This window comes from Neomonachus schauinslandi, chromosome 15, assembly GCF_002201575.2.
Source record: "Neomonachus schauinslandi chromosome 15, ASM220157v2, whole genome shotgun sequence".
NCBI classification, from domain to species: domain Eukaryota; kingdom Metazoa; phylum Chordata; class Mammalia; order Carnivora; family Phocidae; genus Neomonachus; species Neomonachus schauinslandi.
In genome coordinates, this window is record NC_058417.1 from 27,283,738 (window position 1) to 27,300,355 (window position 16,618).

At 41.2% G+C, this 16,618-nt stretch overlaps 1 protein-coding gene across 1 annotated transcript in view; it reads right to left on the bottom strand.

Annotated features, from left to right (window-relative positions):
* Positions 1 to 16,618, bottom strand: part of RAD51C (RAD51 paralog C) — a 45,779-nt gene that overhangs the window by 22,051 nt on the left and 7,110 nt on the right. The window lies entirely within an intron of this gene.

Here is a 16,618-nt window from a genome sequence, read left to right on the forward strand (position 1 = left end):
AGGTTTTTGTATACTGTTGAAATTAATTTGGGGCGCCTGAGTGGCTCAGTCATTAAGCATCTGCCTTTGGCTCAGGTCATGATTTTAGGGTCCTGGGATCAAGCCCCACATCGGGCTCTCTGCTCAGCGGGAAGCTTCCTTCTCCCTCTCCTTGTGTTCCCTCTCTTGCTGTGTCTCTCTCTGTCAAATAAATAAATAAAATCTTTAAAAAATTTTAATTAAAAAAATTAATTTGGTATTAATTTGAACTAGACTGCTATGAATTAGGATGTTAATTATAATCCCCAGATCAACTAATAACTAAAAAATATATGGAAAAAGAAACGAGAAGGGACTCAACATGGAACACTGGAAAATATCTAACAAAAAAGAAAGCAGGAATGGGGAAATTGAGAAACAAGATACAGATCTTCCTCAACTTACATCAGGATTACATTCCAATAAACCCACACCAAGTCGAAAATACTGTTAAGTCGAAAATGCATTTAATACATTTAGCCTACCGAACATCATAGTTTAATCTAGCCTAAGTTAAATGTGGGCTCACAACACTTACATTAGCCTACACCTGGGCAAAACCACCTAACACAAAGCCTATTTTATAATAAAGCACCAAATCTCTCATGTAATTTACTGAATACTGTACTAAAAGTGAAAAATAGAATGGTTATATAGGTACAGAATGGTTGTAAGCGTATTGCTTGTTTACCCTCATGATTGCATGGCTGATTGAAAGCTGTGGCTCACTGCAAGAGTACTACACTGAATATCACTAGCCTAGGAAAAGATCAAAATTCAATGTACAGTTTTTACTGAATACGTATCACTTTTGCACTATTGTAAAATAAAAAAACTTGGGGCACCTGCGTGGCTCAGTGGGTTAAGCATCTGCCTTCGGCTCAGGTCATGATCCCAGGGTCCTGGGATCGAGCCCCGCGTCGGGCTCCCTGCTCAGTGGGGAACCTGCTTCTCCCTCTCCCTCTGCCACTCCCCCTGCTTGTGCATGCGCTCGTGCGCTCTTTCTCTCTGTCAAATAAATAAATAAAATCTTTAAAAATAATAAATAAAATAAAATAAAATAAATAAAATAAAAAACTTTTAAGTCAAATCATCCTAAGTCAGAGACTTAGGCAGAGATTGGCAGAATGGATTTTAAAAAATGATCTAACTATAGGCTTTCTGCAAGAGACTCATTAAGGCAGTCGCTTAACCAACTGAGCCACCCAGGCGCCCTTATTTTTTTTTCTTTAAAGATTTATTTATTTATTTATTTGAGAGAGAGAATGAGAGATAGCACGAGAGGGAAGAGGGTCAGAGGGAAGAGGGTCAGAGGGAGAAGCAGACTCCCTGCTGAGTCGGGAGCCTGATGTGGGACTCGATCCTGGGACTCCAGGATCATGACCTGAGCCGAAGGCAGTCGCCCAAGCAACTGAGCCACCCAGGCACCCTGCAAGAGACTCATTTTAGATCCAAAGATACAAATAAGTGGGGCACCTGGCTGGCTCATTTGGAGGAGCATGCAACAATTGATCTCGGGGTCATGAGTTTGAGCCCCACATTGTGTGTAAATATTACTTACATAAAATTTAAAAACAAAACAAAAACACAAATAAGAATGAAAGGATGGAAAAAGATATTCCCTGCAAACAGTAACAGAATAGAGCTGTAGTGACTATACTAGTATCAGATAAAAGACACTTCAAAAGGGGCGCCTGGGTGGCTCAGTTGTTAGGCATCTGCCTTCGGCTCAGGTCATGATCCCGGGGTCCTGGGATCCAGCCCCGCATCGGGCTCCCTGCTCAGCGGGAAGCCTGCTTCTCCCTCTCCCACTCCCCCTGCTTGTGTCCCCTCTCTCGCTGTCTCTCTCTGCCAAATAAATAAAATCTTTAAATTAAAAAGTTTTATTAAAAAAAAAAGACTTCAAGAGAAAACTTGTTACAAGAGACAAAGGATAAAAGTAAATAATAATTTATATAATATAAAAATTGTAAAATAATAAAAGGTTCAGTTCAGCAAGAAGATATAGCAATTATATGCTGTGATGGCAGCTGCAGAACCTCCTCCCCAGCTGCTCCCCAGCGTCCTGACTTACCCACCACCTGCCTGCTCACCAATAAAGGTTGACCCATAAAAAGAAAAAAAGAAAGAAAAGAAACAGATATATAAATATATATAAAACGCTCCACTCAACAGCAGATTACACATTCTTCTCAAATGCACATGGAACATTTTCCTGGATAGACCTAGATGTTAGGTAACAAAATAAGTCTCAATAAATGTATAAACATGGAATCTTATATAAAGTATCTTCTCTGACCAGAATATAATGGAATTAGAAACAGACATCAGAAGGAAATTTGGAAAATTCACAAATATATAGAAATTAAACAAGACACACTTTTTTTTTTTTAAGTGATTTCTACACCCAACATGGGGCTCACACACGACCCCAAGAGCACTTGGCTGGCTCAGTTGGAAGAGCATGGGACTCTTGATCTTGGGGTCATGAGTTCAAGTCTCACATTGGGTATAGCAATTACTTAAATAAACTTAAAAAAAAAAAAACACCACCAAAATAACAACAAAAAACTCACAACCCTGAGATCAAGAGTCACATGCTCTATCAACTGAGCCAGCCAGGTAACCCTAAACAACACATTCTTAAATAATGAATGAGTCTAAGAAGACATTACAAGGGAAATTAGAAAATACTTAAAGATGAATGAATATAAAAACACAATAATACCAAGTTATAAAATACAGTGTAAGAAGTGCTCCATAGGAAATGTAGAGCTCTAAACAACTATATTTTAAAAGACAGAAGGAAAGGAAGAAAGATCTCAGACCAATATCCAAAACTTGGACCTTAAGGAACTAGAAAAAAGAAGAGCAAACTAAACTCAAAGAAGGCAAAACAAAAGAAGTAATAAAAATTAGGTGGAGGGGCGCCTGGGTGGCTCAGTCGTTAAGTGTCTGCCTTCAGCTCAGGTCATGATCCCAGAGTCCTGGGATCGAGCCCCGCATCGGGCTCCCTGCTCCAGGGGAAGCCTGCTTCTCCCTCTCCCACTCCCCCTGCTTGTGTTCCCTCTCTTGCTGTGTCTCTCTGTCAAATAAATAAATAAAATCTTTAAAAAAAAAAAAAATTAGGTGGAAATAGCGGCGCCTGGGTGGCTCAGTCATTGGGTGTCTGCCTTCGGCTCAGGTCAGGATCCCAGGGTCCTGGGATCAAGCCCCTGGCATTGGACTTCCTGCTCAGCGGGGGCCTGCTTCTCCCTCTCCAGCTCCCTATGCTTGTATTCCCTCTCTTGCTATCTCTCTCTGTCAAATAAATAAATAAAATCTTAAAAAAAAAATTAGGTGGAAATAATCAAAATAAGACAAGAAACAGGGAAAATGAACGAAATCCAAAGTTGATTCTCTGAAAAGATGAACAAAACTGACAAACCTTTAAACTAAGAAAAAAAGAGAGAAGACTTGGGCGCCTGGGTGGCTCAGTCGGTTAAGCTTCGACTCTTGATTTAGGCTCAGGTCATGATCTCATGGTCGAAGAATCAAGGCCTGTGTTGGGCTCTGGACTCCAGGCTCTGCACTCAACAGGGAGTCTGCTTGAAATTCTCTCTCTCTCCCTCTGCTGCTCACCCTGCTCGCACCCACCCTCTCTCTCAAATAATTTTTTTTTTTTTAAAGAGAGAAGACCCAAATTACTCAAATCCGGAATGAAAATGGGGACATTATACCAACTTTATAGAAATAAAAACAAACATTTGTATGCAAAAAAATCAGATGACCTGGGTAAAATAAACAAATTCACTGAAATACACAAACTATCAAAACTGACTGAAGAACAAACAGAAAATCTGAATGGACCTATAACAATGGAGAGATTGAATCAGTAATCAAAAGCCTTCCAACAACAACAACAAAAAGACCAGGACCAGAGAACTTCACTGGCGAATTTTTTTTTTTTTTTTTTTTTTTTAAGCAGACCCAATGTGGGGCTTGAACTCATGACCCTGAGATCAAGAGTCACATGCTGTACTGACTGAGCCAGACAGGTGCCCCTTCATTGGTGAATTTTATAAAATGTTTAAAGAATTTACACCAGGGGTGCCTGGTGGCTCAGTCAGTTAAGTGTCTGCCTTTGGCTCAGGTCATGATCCCAGGGTCCTGGGATAGAGCCTTGAGCCCTACACATCAGGCACCCTGCTTAGCAGGGAGTCTGCTTCTCCCTCTCCCTCCACTCCTCCCCCTGCTTGTGCACTCTCTCTCTTTCTCAAATAAAAAGAATTTACACCAATTCTTCTCAAACTTTTCCAAAAAATAGAAGAGGGAACACTTCCTAATTCATTCTATGAAGCCAATATACTGATACCAAAGCTAGATACAGGTATCACCAGTAAAGAAAACTACAGACCGGGCGCCTGGGTGGCTCAGTCGTTAAGCGTCTGCCTTCGGCTCAGGTCATGATCCCAGGGTCCTGGGATCGAGTCCCACATTGGGCTCCCTGCTTCTCCCTCTCCCACTCCCCCTGCTTGTGTTCCCTCTCTCACTATGTCTCTGTCAAAAAAATAAAATCTTAAAAAAAAAACTACAGACCAATTACAGATACAAAAATCCTCAACAAAATACTACCAAATGGAATCCTGCAGCATATTAAAAGAACTTATACAATAGTGTCTGGCCAAAGTAGACTCAATAAATATTTGGTGAATAAATAAATGTGCAAGCCACAAAAAAAAAAAAAAAAAAAAAAAAAAAAATCTATATTCTCTTTTTTTTTTGGTGACTAAAGAAATGCTGGACAATTATTTCAAAATTTATAACCCAATAATTCACCTAGTGGAAAATATATGAAATATAGTGGTATATTAATTAAATTTAATTGAATTATGTGGCACCCGGTTGGCTCAGTCAGTGCAGCATCTGACTCTTAATCTCAGGGTTGAGTTTGAACCCTATGTTGGGTGTAGAGATTACTTAAAACTTTTTTTTTTTTAAAGGATTTATACCATGATTAAATCTACAGATTCAATATAATCTCTATCAAAATTCCAACTGCATTTCTGCAGAAATAAGTAAGACTCCATTCATATGGATCAAATTCAGATGGAATTGCAAGGGGCCCTGAATAGCCAAAACAATCTTGAAAATAACTCATATGTCCCAATTTCAGAACATACTATGAAGCTACTAATCAAAACTGTGTGATACTGGCATAGAACAGACTAATAGAGTCCAGAAATTAACCCACACATCTATGGTCAACGGATTTGCAACAAGGATGCCAAGCCCATTCAATGGGGAAAGAGTAGTCTTTTCAACAAATGGTGCTAGAACAACTGCATGTCTGCATACAAAATGAAGTTGGACACTTACTTCAGACTGTGTATAAAAAATTAACCCAAGTATTAAAGTTCCAAATAAAAAAGTTAAGCTATTAAACTGGTTGGAGTTCAGGACATGCTACCCCAAAATTTGGCCCCTTGGCATACTGAGTATCTTTTTAGCTATTTATTTATTTGAGAGAGACAGTGAGCATGCACATGCATGGGGGAGGGGCAGAGAGAGAGAGAAGCAGATGCCCTGCTAAGCGCAAAGGCCGACAAGGGACTTGACGCAGGGCTCCATCCTACAACCGAGACCGGACACTGAGCCACCCAGGTGCCCCGGCATACTGAATACCTTAAGTAGAAGTTTGAGAAAACAACAGAAGCAGGAAGGTCAATTTGACCTCCTAGTCTCTCTCTTCTTCCCAGAAAGCAGGAGATAAATCTCCTGTGTGAAAGGTACCCTCCTTCTATCAGGAAAAAAGGAGACGTCCTATCACGAGAGACAGGGAATTTAGGGTTGAGAAGGTATATAAACAAACCTTGTTAATTATCTTCCAAATTACTACATAATTTACCACCTCTAGCCCAAACCCCTTTGTCTTATCAATTCTTCACAAATTTACTGTTTTTGCCTAAAAGATATAAAAGCTTCCTGTTCTAGTCACTTCTTTGGGTTTTTATTGTCTTGTAGAAGGCTCCCATGCATATATAAAAGTTCAGTAAACTGTGTGTGCTTTTCTCCTGTTACGCTCCCTGTCAGTTTAATTTTCAGACCCAGCCAGAGACCGTAAGAGGGTTGAGGAAAACTTTTTCCTCCCCTATAAAATCTTAGAAGTAAATTTTCATGATATTAGATTTAACAAAGAAAAAGAGTGAATGAGTGAGAAAGAGAGAGAGAGGCGTGCTTGGGTGGCTCAGTAGGTTAAGCATCTGCCTTCAGCTCAGCTCATGATTCCAGGGTCCTGGGATCGAGTCCCGTATCAGGCTCCCTGCTCAGTGGAGAACCTGCTTCTCCCTCTGCCTGCCACTCCCCCTGCTTGTGCCCTCTCAAATAAATAAAATCTTTAAAAAAAAAATAAAAAGGAGCACGCATGAGCAGGGGAGGGGCAGAGGGAGAGAGAAAATCTTTTTAATTAAAAATTTTCTTTTAGATTTTATTTATTTATTTGAGAGAGAGAGACAGATAGTGAGAGAGAGTACAAGTGGGGAGGAGAGGGAGAAGCAGGTTCCCTGCAAAGCAAGGAGCCCGATGCGGTACTCAATCCCAGGACCCTGGGACCATGACCTGAGCCAAAGGCAGATGCCCAACCAAATGAGCCACCCAGGTGCCCTGGAGAGAGAAAATCTTAAGCAGGCTCCATGCCCAGCGAAGAGCCTGACGTGGGGCTCAATCTCACAACCCTGAGATCATGACCTGAGTCAAAATCAAGAATCAGATACTTAACCAACTGAGCCACCCAGGCGCCCCTTGGCAATGACTTCTCATACATAACACCAAAAACATAAGCAACAACAACCAAAGGATAATTGGACTTCACCAAAATTTAACACTGTCAAGAAAATGAAAGGAGGGGCGCCTGGGTGGCTCAGTTGTTAAGCATCTGCCTTCGGCTCAGGTCATGATCCCAGGGTCCTGGGATCGAGCCCCACATCGGGCTCCCTGCTCCATGGGGAGCCTGCTTCTCCCTCTCCCACTCCCCCTGCTTGTGTTCCCTCTCTCGCTGTGTCTCTATCAAATAAATAAATAAAATCTGTAAAAAAAAAAAAAAAAAAGAAAGAAAATGAAAGGAAAATTCACAGAACAGAGAAAGGGTATTCACAGGAAAACAAATAACCTTTGGAAAGATAAATGGGCCCTTTGGAGAACAGGTGGGAGATTTGATAGTTTTGTGAAAATGTCTATCTTGAAAGTTCCACATGAACTGAGAACATATATTCTGTTGTTGGACGAAGTAGTCTATAGATATCCATTATATCCAATTGTTTGGTAGTGTTGAGTTCATCTACATTCTTACTGGTTTTGTCTGCTGGATCTGTCCATTTCTATTAGCTGCTAAAGACTCCAAATATAGCAAAATCATCTACTTCTCCTTGCAGTTCTCAGTTTTTGCTTCATGAAGTTTGATGCTCTGTTGTCAGGCACATACATGTTAGGAATTGTTACATCTTTTTGCGGAACTGACCTTTTTATCATTATGGAATGTCCCTCTTTATCCCTGATAACTTTCCTTGGTCTGATACCTGCTCTCTAAAATAAATATAGCTACTCTTGCTTTCTTTTGATTAGTGTTTTTGGGTTTTTTTTTAAGATTTTATTTATTCATTTGACAGTGAGAGAGACAGCGAGAGCAAGAACACAAGCAGGGGGAGTGGGAGAGGGAGAAGCAGGCTTCCCGCCGAGCAGGGAGCCCAATGTGGGGCTCGATCCCAGACCTGAGCCGAAGGCAGACGCTCAACAACTGAGCCACCCAGGCACCCTCTTTTGATTAGTGTTAACATGGTAGATCTTTCTCTGATCATTTACTTTTAATCTACAGGTATCTTTATACCTAAAGTGGGTTTTTAAGATTTTTTTTTTTAAAGTAATCTCTACCCTTAACATGGGACTTGAACACACAACCCTGACATCAAGAGTTGCACACTTGAGGGGCGCCTGGGTGGCTCAGTCGTTAAGTATCTGCCTTCGGCTCAGGTCATGATCCCAGGATCCTGGGATTGAGCCCTGCATCGGGCTCCCCGCTCAGCGGGAAGCCTGCTTCTCCCTCTCCCACTGCCCCCTGCTTGTGTTCCCTCTCTCGCTGTCTCTCTCTCTGTCAAATAAATAAATAAAATCTTTAAAAAAAAAAAAAAAGAGTTGCACACTTGGGCACCTGAGTGGCTCAGTTGGTTAAGCATCTGACTCTTGATTCTGGTTCAGGTCATGATCTCAGGGTTGTGAGATCGAGCCCCACATTGGGCTCTGGGCGTGGAGTCTGCTTAAGATATTCTTTCTCCCTCTGCTCCTTCACACTTGCACTCTCTCTCTAAAAAAGAAGAATCGCACGCTCCACTGACTGAGCCAGCCAGGCACCCTTGAAGTGGGTTTCTTGTAGTCAACATATAGTTCAGTCTTGTTTTTTGATCCACTGGTACAACCTTTTTGAAGGGCAATCTGTGTTAAAAAAAAAATTATTGACACCTGTTAAAATAGTAAGGAAGACTTTATACAAGAAGATAGCAATATCCTTTTTGATGGGTTTTGTAATAGGGAAGAGATATTGGGCTTAACCCCAAATACAACAAGGACAAGTGGGGATTTATAGCCAAGGAGCAGGGTGAGTGTCAGTGAATAGAAAATTATTAGGAGGAGACATCAATGGTAGGATTCTTGGTAACGTGACCTAACAGAATTCTTGCTATATAGGCAGGTCAAAGACATAACATTGAAAGTGGGGAATGAGGAACTTGAAATATCAAGGGTGATCAGAAATTAAAGGTGGGAGATTCTCTCTAAACTAATTTACAGGACTCTTTACTACTGTACCCCTATGTTCACAGCAGCACTATTCACAGTAATGAACTGGATTGGTCAGGCCAAAGACAGGATGTGGGTGAAAGTCAAGGCATATTCAAAAAGGCTCAGAGGAGGCTGACTAAAGTTTGGTCAGAGAGTCTCTGTCATGTGTAATATTTATCAAAATTAAATATGCACATACTCTTTAATATAATTCTAATACTTAGAATTTATCCCATAAACAGGGGCACCTGGGTGGCTCAGTTGGTTAAGCATCTGACTTCAGCTCAGATCATGATCTCAGGTCCTTGGTTTCAGCTCAGGACCTGACCTCAGGATCATGAAATTGAGCCCCCCAGGTCGGGCTCTGCCCTCAGCACAAAGTCTGCTTTCTCTACCTCGGGACGCCTGGGTGGCTCAGTCAGTTAAGCATGTGCCCTCAGCTCAGATCATGATCTCAGGTCCTGGGATGGAGCCGCAATCCATGCTCAGCAGGGAGTCCACTTCTCCTCTCCCTCTGCTCCTCCCCCAGCTCATGCTCGCTTTCTCTTTCTCTCTCAAATAAATAAAATCTTAAAAAAAAAAAATTTATCCCATAAACACACTTAAAAATGTACCCCAAGATGATATGTGTTAAGGATTATCTCCAAACCACTGTTAATAATAGCATCTAAAAGACCACCAATAAGAGGATTAGTTAAATAAATTAAGGTACTTAGTCGTTTCCCAATTTTTTTTATGTAGAATACACAGAACATTCATCTTGTATAGCTGAAATTCTATTCCCATTAAACAATAACTGCCCATTTTCCCCTTCCCCCCTCAGGCCCTTGTAACCACCATTCTATTTTATGTCTGAGTCTGACTACTCTTCACACCTCATGTAAGTAGAATCATACAGTATGTCTTTTTTTGACTGGCTTATTTCACTTAACATAATGTCCTCAAGATTCATCCAAGTTGTAGCATATGTCAGAAATTCTTTCCTTTTTAAGGATGAATAATATTACATTGTATGTGTATACCACATTTTGCTCATCTATTCATTCATCAGTGGACACTTGGGTTGCTTCCACATTTTAGGTAATATGAATAATGCTGCTATGAACACAGGTTTACAAATATCTCTTCAAGACCCTGCTTTCGGCGGAGCAAGATGGCGGAGGAGTAGGAGACCTGGATTTTGTCTCCTCTCAGGAATTCAGCTGGACAGGGATCAAACCATTCTGAACACCTACGAACTCAACAGGAGATCGAAGAAAAGAATAGCAACAACTCTCTCATCAGAAAAGCGACCACTTTCTGGAAGGTAGGACGTGCAGAGAAGTGAATCCGAGGCGATATTCGGGAGGATAGACAGCGGGGGAGGGGCCTCCGTTGGCCGCTTCTGGCAAGTGATAGAACCACGGAGCACAAAATCGGAACTTTTAAAAGTCTGCTCTGCTGAGGGACGTCACTCCGGTGGCTAAGTGGGGGGTGGAATCCTTGAGGGACAGTGTGGTCTCAGGACCTTCAGGGTCACAGAAAGACTGGGGTGCCTGAGTGTGGCAGAGCTCCCAGGTAACGGAGCAGGGAAGCCGGCTGCAGAGGCGGAGCCCAGGCGCGGGCTCTCAGCTCGGGGTTGCCATAAACCGTGATCCGCGGCAGAGTCGGGCCACTGCTCCTCCAGCAGGGACCCAACAAGGAGCAGATCCGGAGAGACTCACCTTCCTCCCCCGGGAGGAGTGGTGCAGGAGCGCACCACAGAGATCTGCTGGGTTTGGAGACTCCACACGGGGTCGAGTGCCAGAGATAGAAACGCGCGGTCACAGGCCGGGTGAGCACGGAGTGCAGCTGGAGACCGGGGAGACGGGAGTGACTGACTGCTTTGCTCTGGGGGCTCACTGAGGAGCAGGGCCCCAAGTTCTCGGCTCCTCTGGGACGGAGATTGGGAGGCCGCCATTTTCACTCTCCGCCTCCAAAGCTGTAAGGAAAGCTCGCAGGGAACAAAAGCCCCGGGGACCAAACCTGAGCAGATTACTTAGCCCAGACCGGGCAAGGGTGGGGCAATTCCGCCTCCGGCAAAGACATTTGGAAACCACCGCAACAGGACCCTCCTCAGAAGATCAGCAAGAAAAGCCAGCCAAGACCAAGTTTACCGATCAATGAGAACGGCAGAACTCCAGCGCTAGGGGAATACTACACATAGAATTCATGGCTTTTTTACCATGATTCTTTAGTCTTTCAAAGTTAATTTTTTTTAACTGTTTTTTTTTTTTAATTTTTCTTTTTCCCTTTTTCAACCAACATCTTATCAATCCCTTTTTTAAAAAACATTTTTATTTTTCATTTTTAGAGTCATATTCTATCCCTTCATAGTAGTTACCCGTATTTTTGGCATATATATATAAGTTGTTCTCTCTTTAAAAATTTAAGATAGTTTTTTTTTTTTTTAAGATTTTATTTATTTATTTGACAGAGAGAGACACAGCGAGAGAGGGAACACAAACAGGGGGAGTAGGAGAGGGAGAAGCAGCCTTCCCGCGGAGCAGGGAGCCCGATGCAGGGCTCGATCCCAGGACCCTGGGATCACGACCTGAGCCGAAGGCAGACGCTTAACGACTGAGCCACCCAGGCGCCCCTGAGATAGTTTCTTCTAACAGATCAAAATATACCCTAAATCTCTAGTATATGGTTTTTTTTTCTACTCCCCTGCCTGATCACATTCTCTCCCGTTCTTTTTTTAAATCCTCTTCTTTCTTTTTTCAAACAACTTCTTATCAATTCCTTTTATAAAATTTTTTATAATTTCCATCTTTACAGTCATATTCCATCCCTTCATCATATCAACCCTTATTTTTGTATATATATAAGTTTTTCTTTCTTTAAAATTTTGGGAGGCACTTTCTTCTAACAGACCAAAATACACCCCAAATCTAGTGTGTGGCACTGATCTATATACCAGCCTGATCATATTTGATCACATTCTGGGTTTTTTTGTTGTTGTTGTTTTGTTTTGTTCTGTTTTTGTTTGTTTTTATCTTTATCTTTTTCTTTTTCTCTTTTCTCTCTTTCCCTTTCTTTTCCCACTGCTTCAGGTCTTTTCTGATTTGTTTAGAGTATATTTTCTGGGGACGCTGTTACTCTGCTAGCATTTTGTTCTCTCATTAATCTATTCTCCTCTGCACAAAATGACAAGACGGAAAAAATCACCTCAACAAAAAGAACAAGAGGTAGTACCAACTGCCAGGGATCTACTCAATACGGACATTAGTACGATGTCAGATCTAGAGCTCAGAATCATCACTTTAAAGATACTAGCTGGGCTTGAGAAAAGCATGGAAATTATTAGAGAAACCCTTTCTGGAGAAGTAAAAGAACTAAAATCTAACCAAGTCGAAATCAAAAAGGCTATTAATGAGGTGCAATCAAATATGGGGGCGCTAACTGCTAGGATAAATGAGGCAGAAGAGAGAATCAGTGATATAGAAGACCAAATGATGGAAAATAAAGAAGCTGAGAAAAAGAGAGATAAACAACTACTGGATCACGAGGGCAGAATTCGAGAGATAAGCGATACCATAAGACGAAACAACATTAGAATAAATGGGATCCCAGAAGAAGAAGAAAGAGAGAGAGGGGCAATTTATAGCAGAGAACTTCCCTAATTTGGGGAAGGAAACAGGCATCAAAATCCAGGAGGCACAGAGAACCCCCCTCAAAATCAATAAAAATAGGTCAACACCCCAACATCTAATAGTAAAACTTACGAGTCTCATAGACAAAGAGAAAATCCTGAAAGCAGCTCGGGAGAAGAGATCTGTAACCTACAATGGTAGAAACATTAGATTGGCAACAGACCTATCCACAGAGACCTGGCAGGCCAGAAAGGACTGGCATGATATATTTAGAGCACTAAATGAGAAAAATATGCAGCCAAGAATACTATATCCAGCTAGGTTGTCACTGAAAATTGAAGGAGAGATAAAAAGCTTCCAGGACAAACAAAAACTAAAGGAATTTGCAAACACAAAACCAGCCCTACAAGAAATCTTGAAAGGGGTCCTCTAAGCAAAGAGAGACCCTAAAAGCAACACAGACCAGAAAGGAACACAGACAATATACAGTAACAGTCACCTTACAGGCAATACAATGGCACTAAATTCCTATCTTTCAATAGTTACCCTGAATGTAAATGGGCTAAATGCCCCAATCAAAAGACACAGGCTATCAGATTGGATTAAAAAACAAGACCCATCGATATGCTGTCTGCAAGAGACTCATTTTAGACCCAAAGACACCCCCAGATTGAAAGTGAGGGGGTGGAAAACCATTTACCATGCTAATGGACACCAAAAGAAAGCTGGGGTGGCAATCCTTATATCAGACAAATTAGATTTTAAACTAAAGACTGTAATAAGAGATGAGGAAGGACACTATATCCTACTTAAAGGGTCTATCCAACAAGAAGATCTAACAATTGTAAATATCTATGCCCCTAACATGGGAGCAGCCAATTATATAAGGCAATTAATAACAAAAGCAAAGAAACACATCGACAACAATACAATAATAGTGGGGGACTTTAACACCCCCCTCACTGAAATGGACAGATCGTCTAAGCAAAAGATCAACAAGGAAATAAAGACTTTAAATGACACACTGGACCAAATGGACTTCACAGACATATTCAGAACATTGCATCCCAAAGCAACGGAATACACATTCTTCTCTAGTGCCCATGGAACATTCTCCAGAATCGATCATATCCTAGGTCATAAATCAGGTCTCAACCGGTACCAAAAGATTGGGATCATTCCCTGCCTATTTTCAGACCACAATGCTTTGAAACTAGAACTCAATCACAAGAGGAAAGTCGGAAAGAACTCAAATACATGGAGGCTAAAGAGCATCCTACTGAAGAATGAATGGGTCAACCAGGAAATTAAAGAAGAATTAAAAAAATTCATGGAAACCAATGAAAATGAAAACACAACTATTCAAAATCTTTGGGATGCAGCAAAGGCAGTCCTAAGAGTAAAGTATATAGCAATACAAGCCTTTCTCAAGAAACAAGAAAGGTCTCAAGTACACAACCTAACCCTACACCTAAAGGAGCTGGAGAAAGAACAGCAAATAAAACCTAAACCCAGCAGGAGAAGAGAAATAATAAAGATCAGAGCAGAAATCAATGAAACAGAAACTAAAAGAACAGTAGAACAGATCAACGAAACGAGGAGCTGATTCTTTGAAAGAATTAACAAGATTGATAAACCCCTGGCCAGACTTATCAAAAAGAAAAGAGAAATGACCCAAATCAACAAAATCATGAATGAAAGAGGAGAGATCACACCCAACACCAAAGAAATACAAACAATTATAAGAACATATTATGAGCAACTCTATGCCAGCAAATTAGATAACCTGGAAGAAATGGATGCATTCCTAGAGATGTATCAACTACCAAAACTGAACCAGGAAGAAATAGAAAACCTGAACAGACCTATAACCACTAAGGAAATTGAAGCAGTCATCAAAAATCTCCCAAAAAACAAAAGCCCAGGGCCAGATGGCTTCCCAGGGGAATTCTACCAAACATTTAAAGAAGAATAAATACCTGTTCTTCTGAAACTGTTCCAAAAAATAGAAATGGAAGGAAAACTTCCAAACTCATTTTATGAGGCCAGCATTACCTTGATCCCCAAACCAGACAAAGACCCCATCAAAAAGGAGAACTACAGACCAATATCCCTGATGAACATGGATGCAAAAATTCTCACCAAAATACTAGCCAATAGGATCCAACAGTATGTTAAAAGGATTATTCACCACGACCAAGTGGGATTTATCCCTGGGCTGCAAGGCTGGTTCAACATCCGCAAATCAATCAACGTGATACAATACATTAACAAAAGAAAGAACAAGAATCATATGATCCTCTCAATAGATGCAGAAAAAGCATTGACAAAGTACAGCATCCTTTCTTGATCAAAACTCTTCAGAGTATAGGCATAGAGGGTACATATCTCAATATCATAAAAGCCATCTATGAAAAACCTACAGCGAATATCATTCTCAATGGGGAAAAACTGAGAGCTTTCCCCCTCAGGTCAGGAACGCGGCAGGGATGTCCACTATCACCACTGTTATTCAACATAGTATTGGAAGTCCTAGCCACAGCAATCAGACAACAAAAAGAAATCAAAGGCATCCAAATCGGCAAAGAAGAAGTCAAACTCTCACTGTTTGCAGATGAAATGATAATTTATGTGGAAAACCCCAAAGACTCCACCCCAAAACTGCTAGAACTCATACAGGAATTCAGTCAAGTGGCAGGATATAAAATCAATGCACAGAAGTCAGTGGCATTCCTATACACCAACAAGACAGAAGAAAGAGAAATTAAGGAGTCGATCCCATTTACAATTGCACCCAAAACCATAAGATACCTAGGAATAAATCTAACCAAAGAGCCAAAGGATCTGTACTCAGAAAACTATAAAATACTCATGAAAGAAATTGAGGAAGACACAAAGAAATGGAAAAACGTTCCATGCTCATGGATTGAAAGAACAAATACTGTGAAGATGTCAATGCTACCTAGAGCAATCTACACATTCAATGCAACCCCCATCAAAATAGCATCCACTTTTTTCAAAGAAATGGAACAAATAATCCTAAAATTTGTATGGAACCAGAAAAGACCCCGCATAGCCAGAGGAATGTTGAAAACGAAAAGCAAAGCTGGCGGCATCACAATTCCGGACTTCCAGCTCTATTACAAAGCTGTCATCATCAAGACAGTATGGTACTGGCACAAAAACAGGCACATAGATCAATGGAACAGAATAGAGAGCCCAGAAATGGACCCTCAACTCTATGGTCAACTAATCTTCGACAAAGCAGGAAAGGATGTCCAATGGAAAAAAGACAGTCTCTTCAACAAATGGTGTTGGGAAAATTGGACGGCCACATGCAGAAGAATGAAACTGGACCATTTCCTTACACCACACACAAAAATAGACTCCAAATGGTTGAAAGACATCAATGTGAGAGAGGAGTCCATCAAAATCCTAAAGGAGAACACAGGCAGCAACCTCTTCGACCTCAGCCGCAGCAACTTCTTCCTAGAAACAGCACCAAAGGCAAGGGAAGCAAGGGCAAAAATGAACTATTGGGACTTCATCAAGATCAAAAGCTTTTGCAAAGCAAAGGAAACAGTTAACAAAACCAAAAGACAACTGACAGAATGGGAGAAGATATTTGCAAATGACATATCAGATAAAGGACTGGTATCCAAAATCTAGAAAGAACTCATCAAACTCAACACCCAAAGAACAAAGAATCCAATCAAGAAATGGGCAGAAGACATGAACAGACATTTTCCCAAAGAAGACATCCAAATGGCCAACAGACACATGAAAAAGTGCTCAATATTGCTCAGCATCAGGGAAATCCAAATCAAAACCTCAGTGAGATACCACCTCACACCAGTCAGAATGGCTAAAATTAACAAGTCAGGAAACGACAGATGTTGGCGGGGATGCGGAGAAAGGGGAACCCTCCTACACCGTTGGTGGGAATGCAAGCTGGTGCAGCCACCCTAGAAAACTGTATGGAGGTTCCTCAAAAAGTTGAAAATAGAGCTACCATACGACCCAGCAATTGCACTACTGGGTATTTACCCCAAAGATACAAAAGTAGGGATCCAAAGGGTACGTGCACCCCGACGTTTATAGCAGCAATGTCCACAATAGCCAAACTGTGGAAAGAGCCAAGATGTCCATCGACAGATGAATGGATAAAGAAGAGGTGG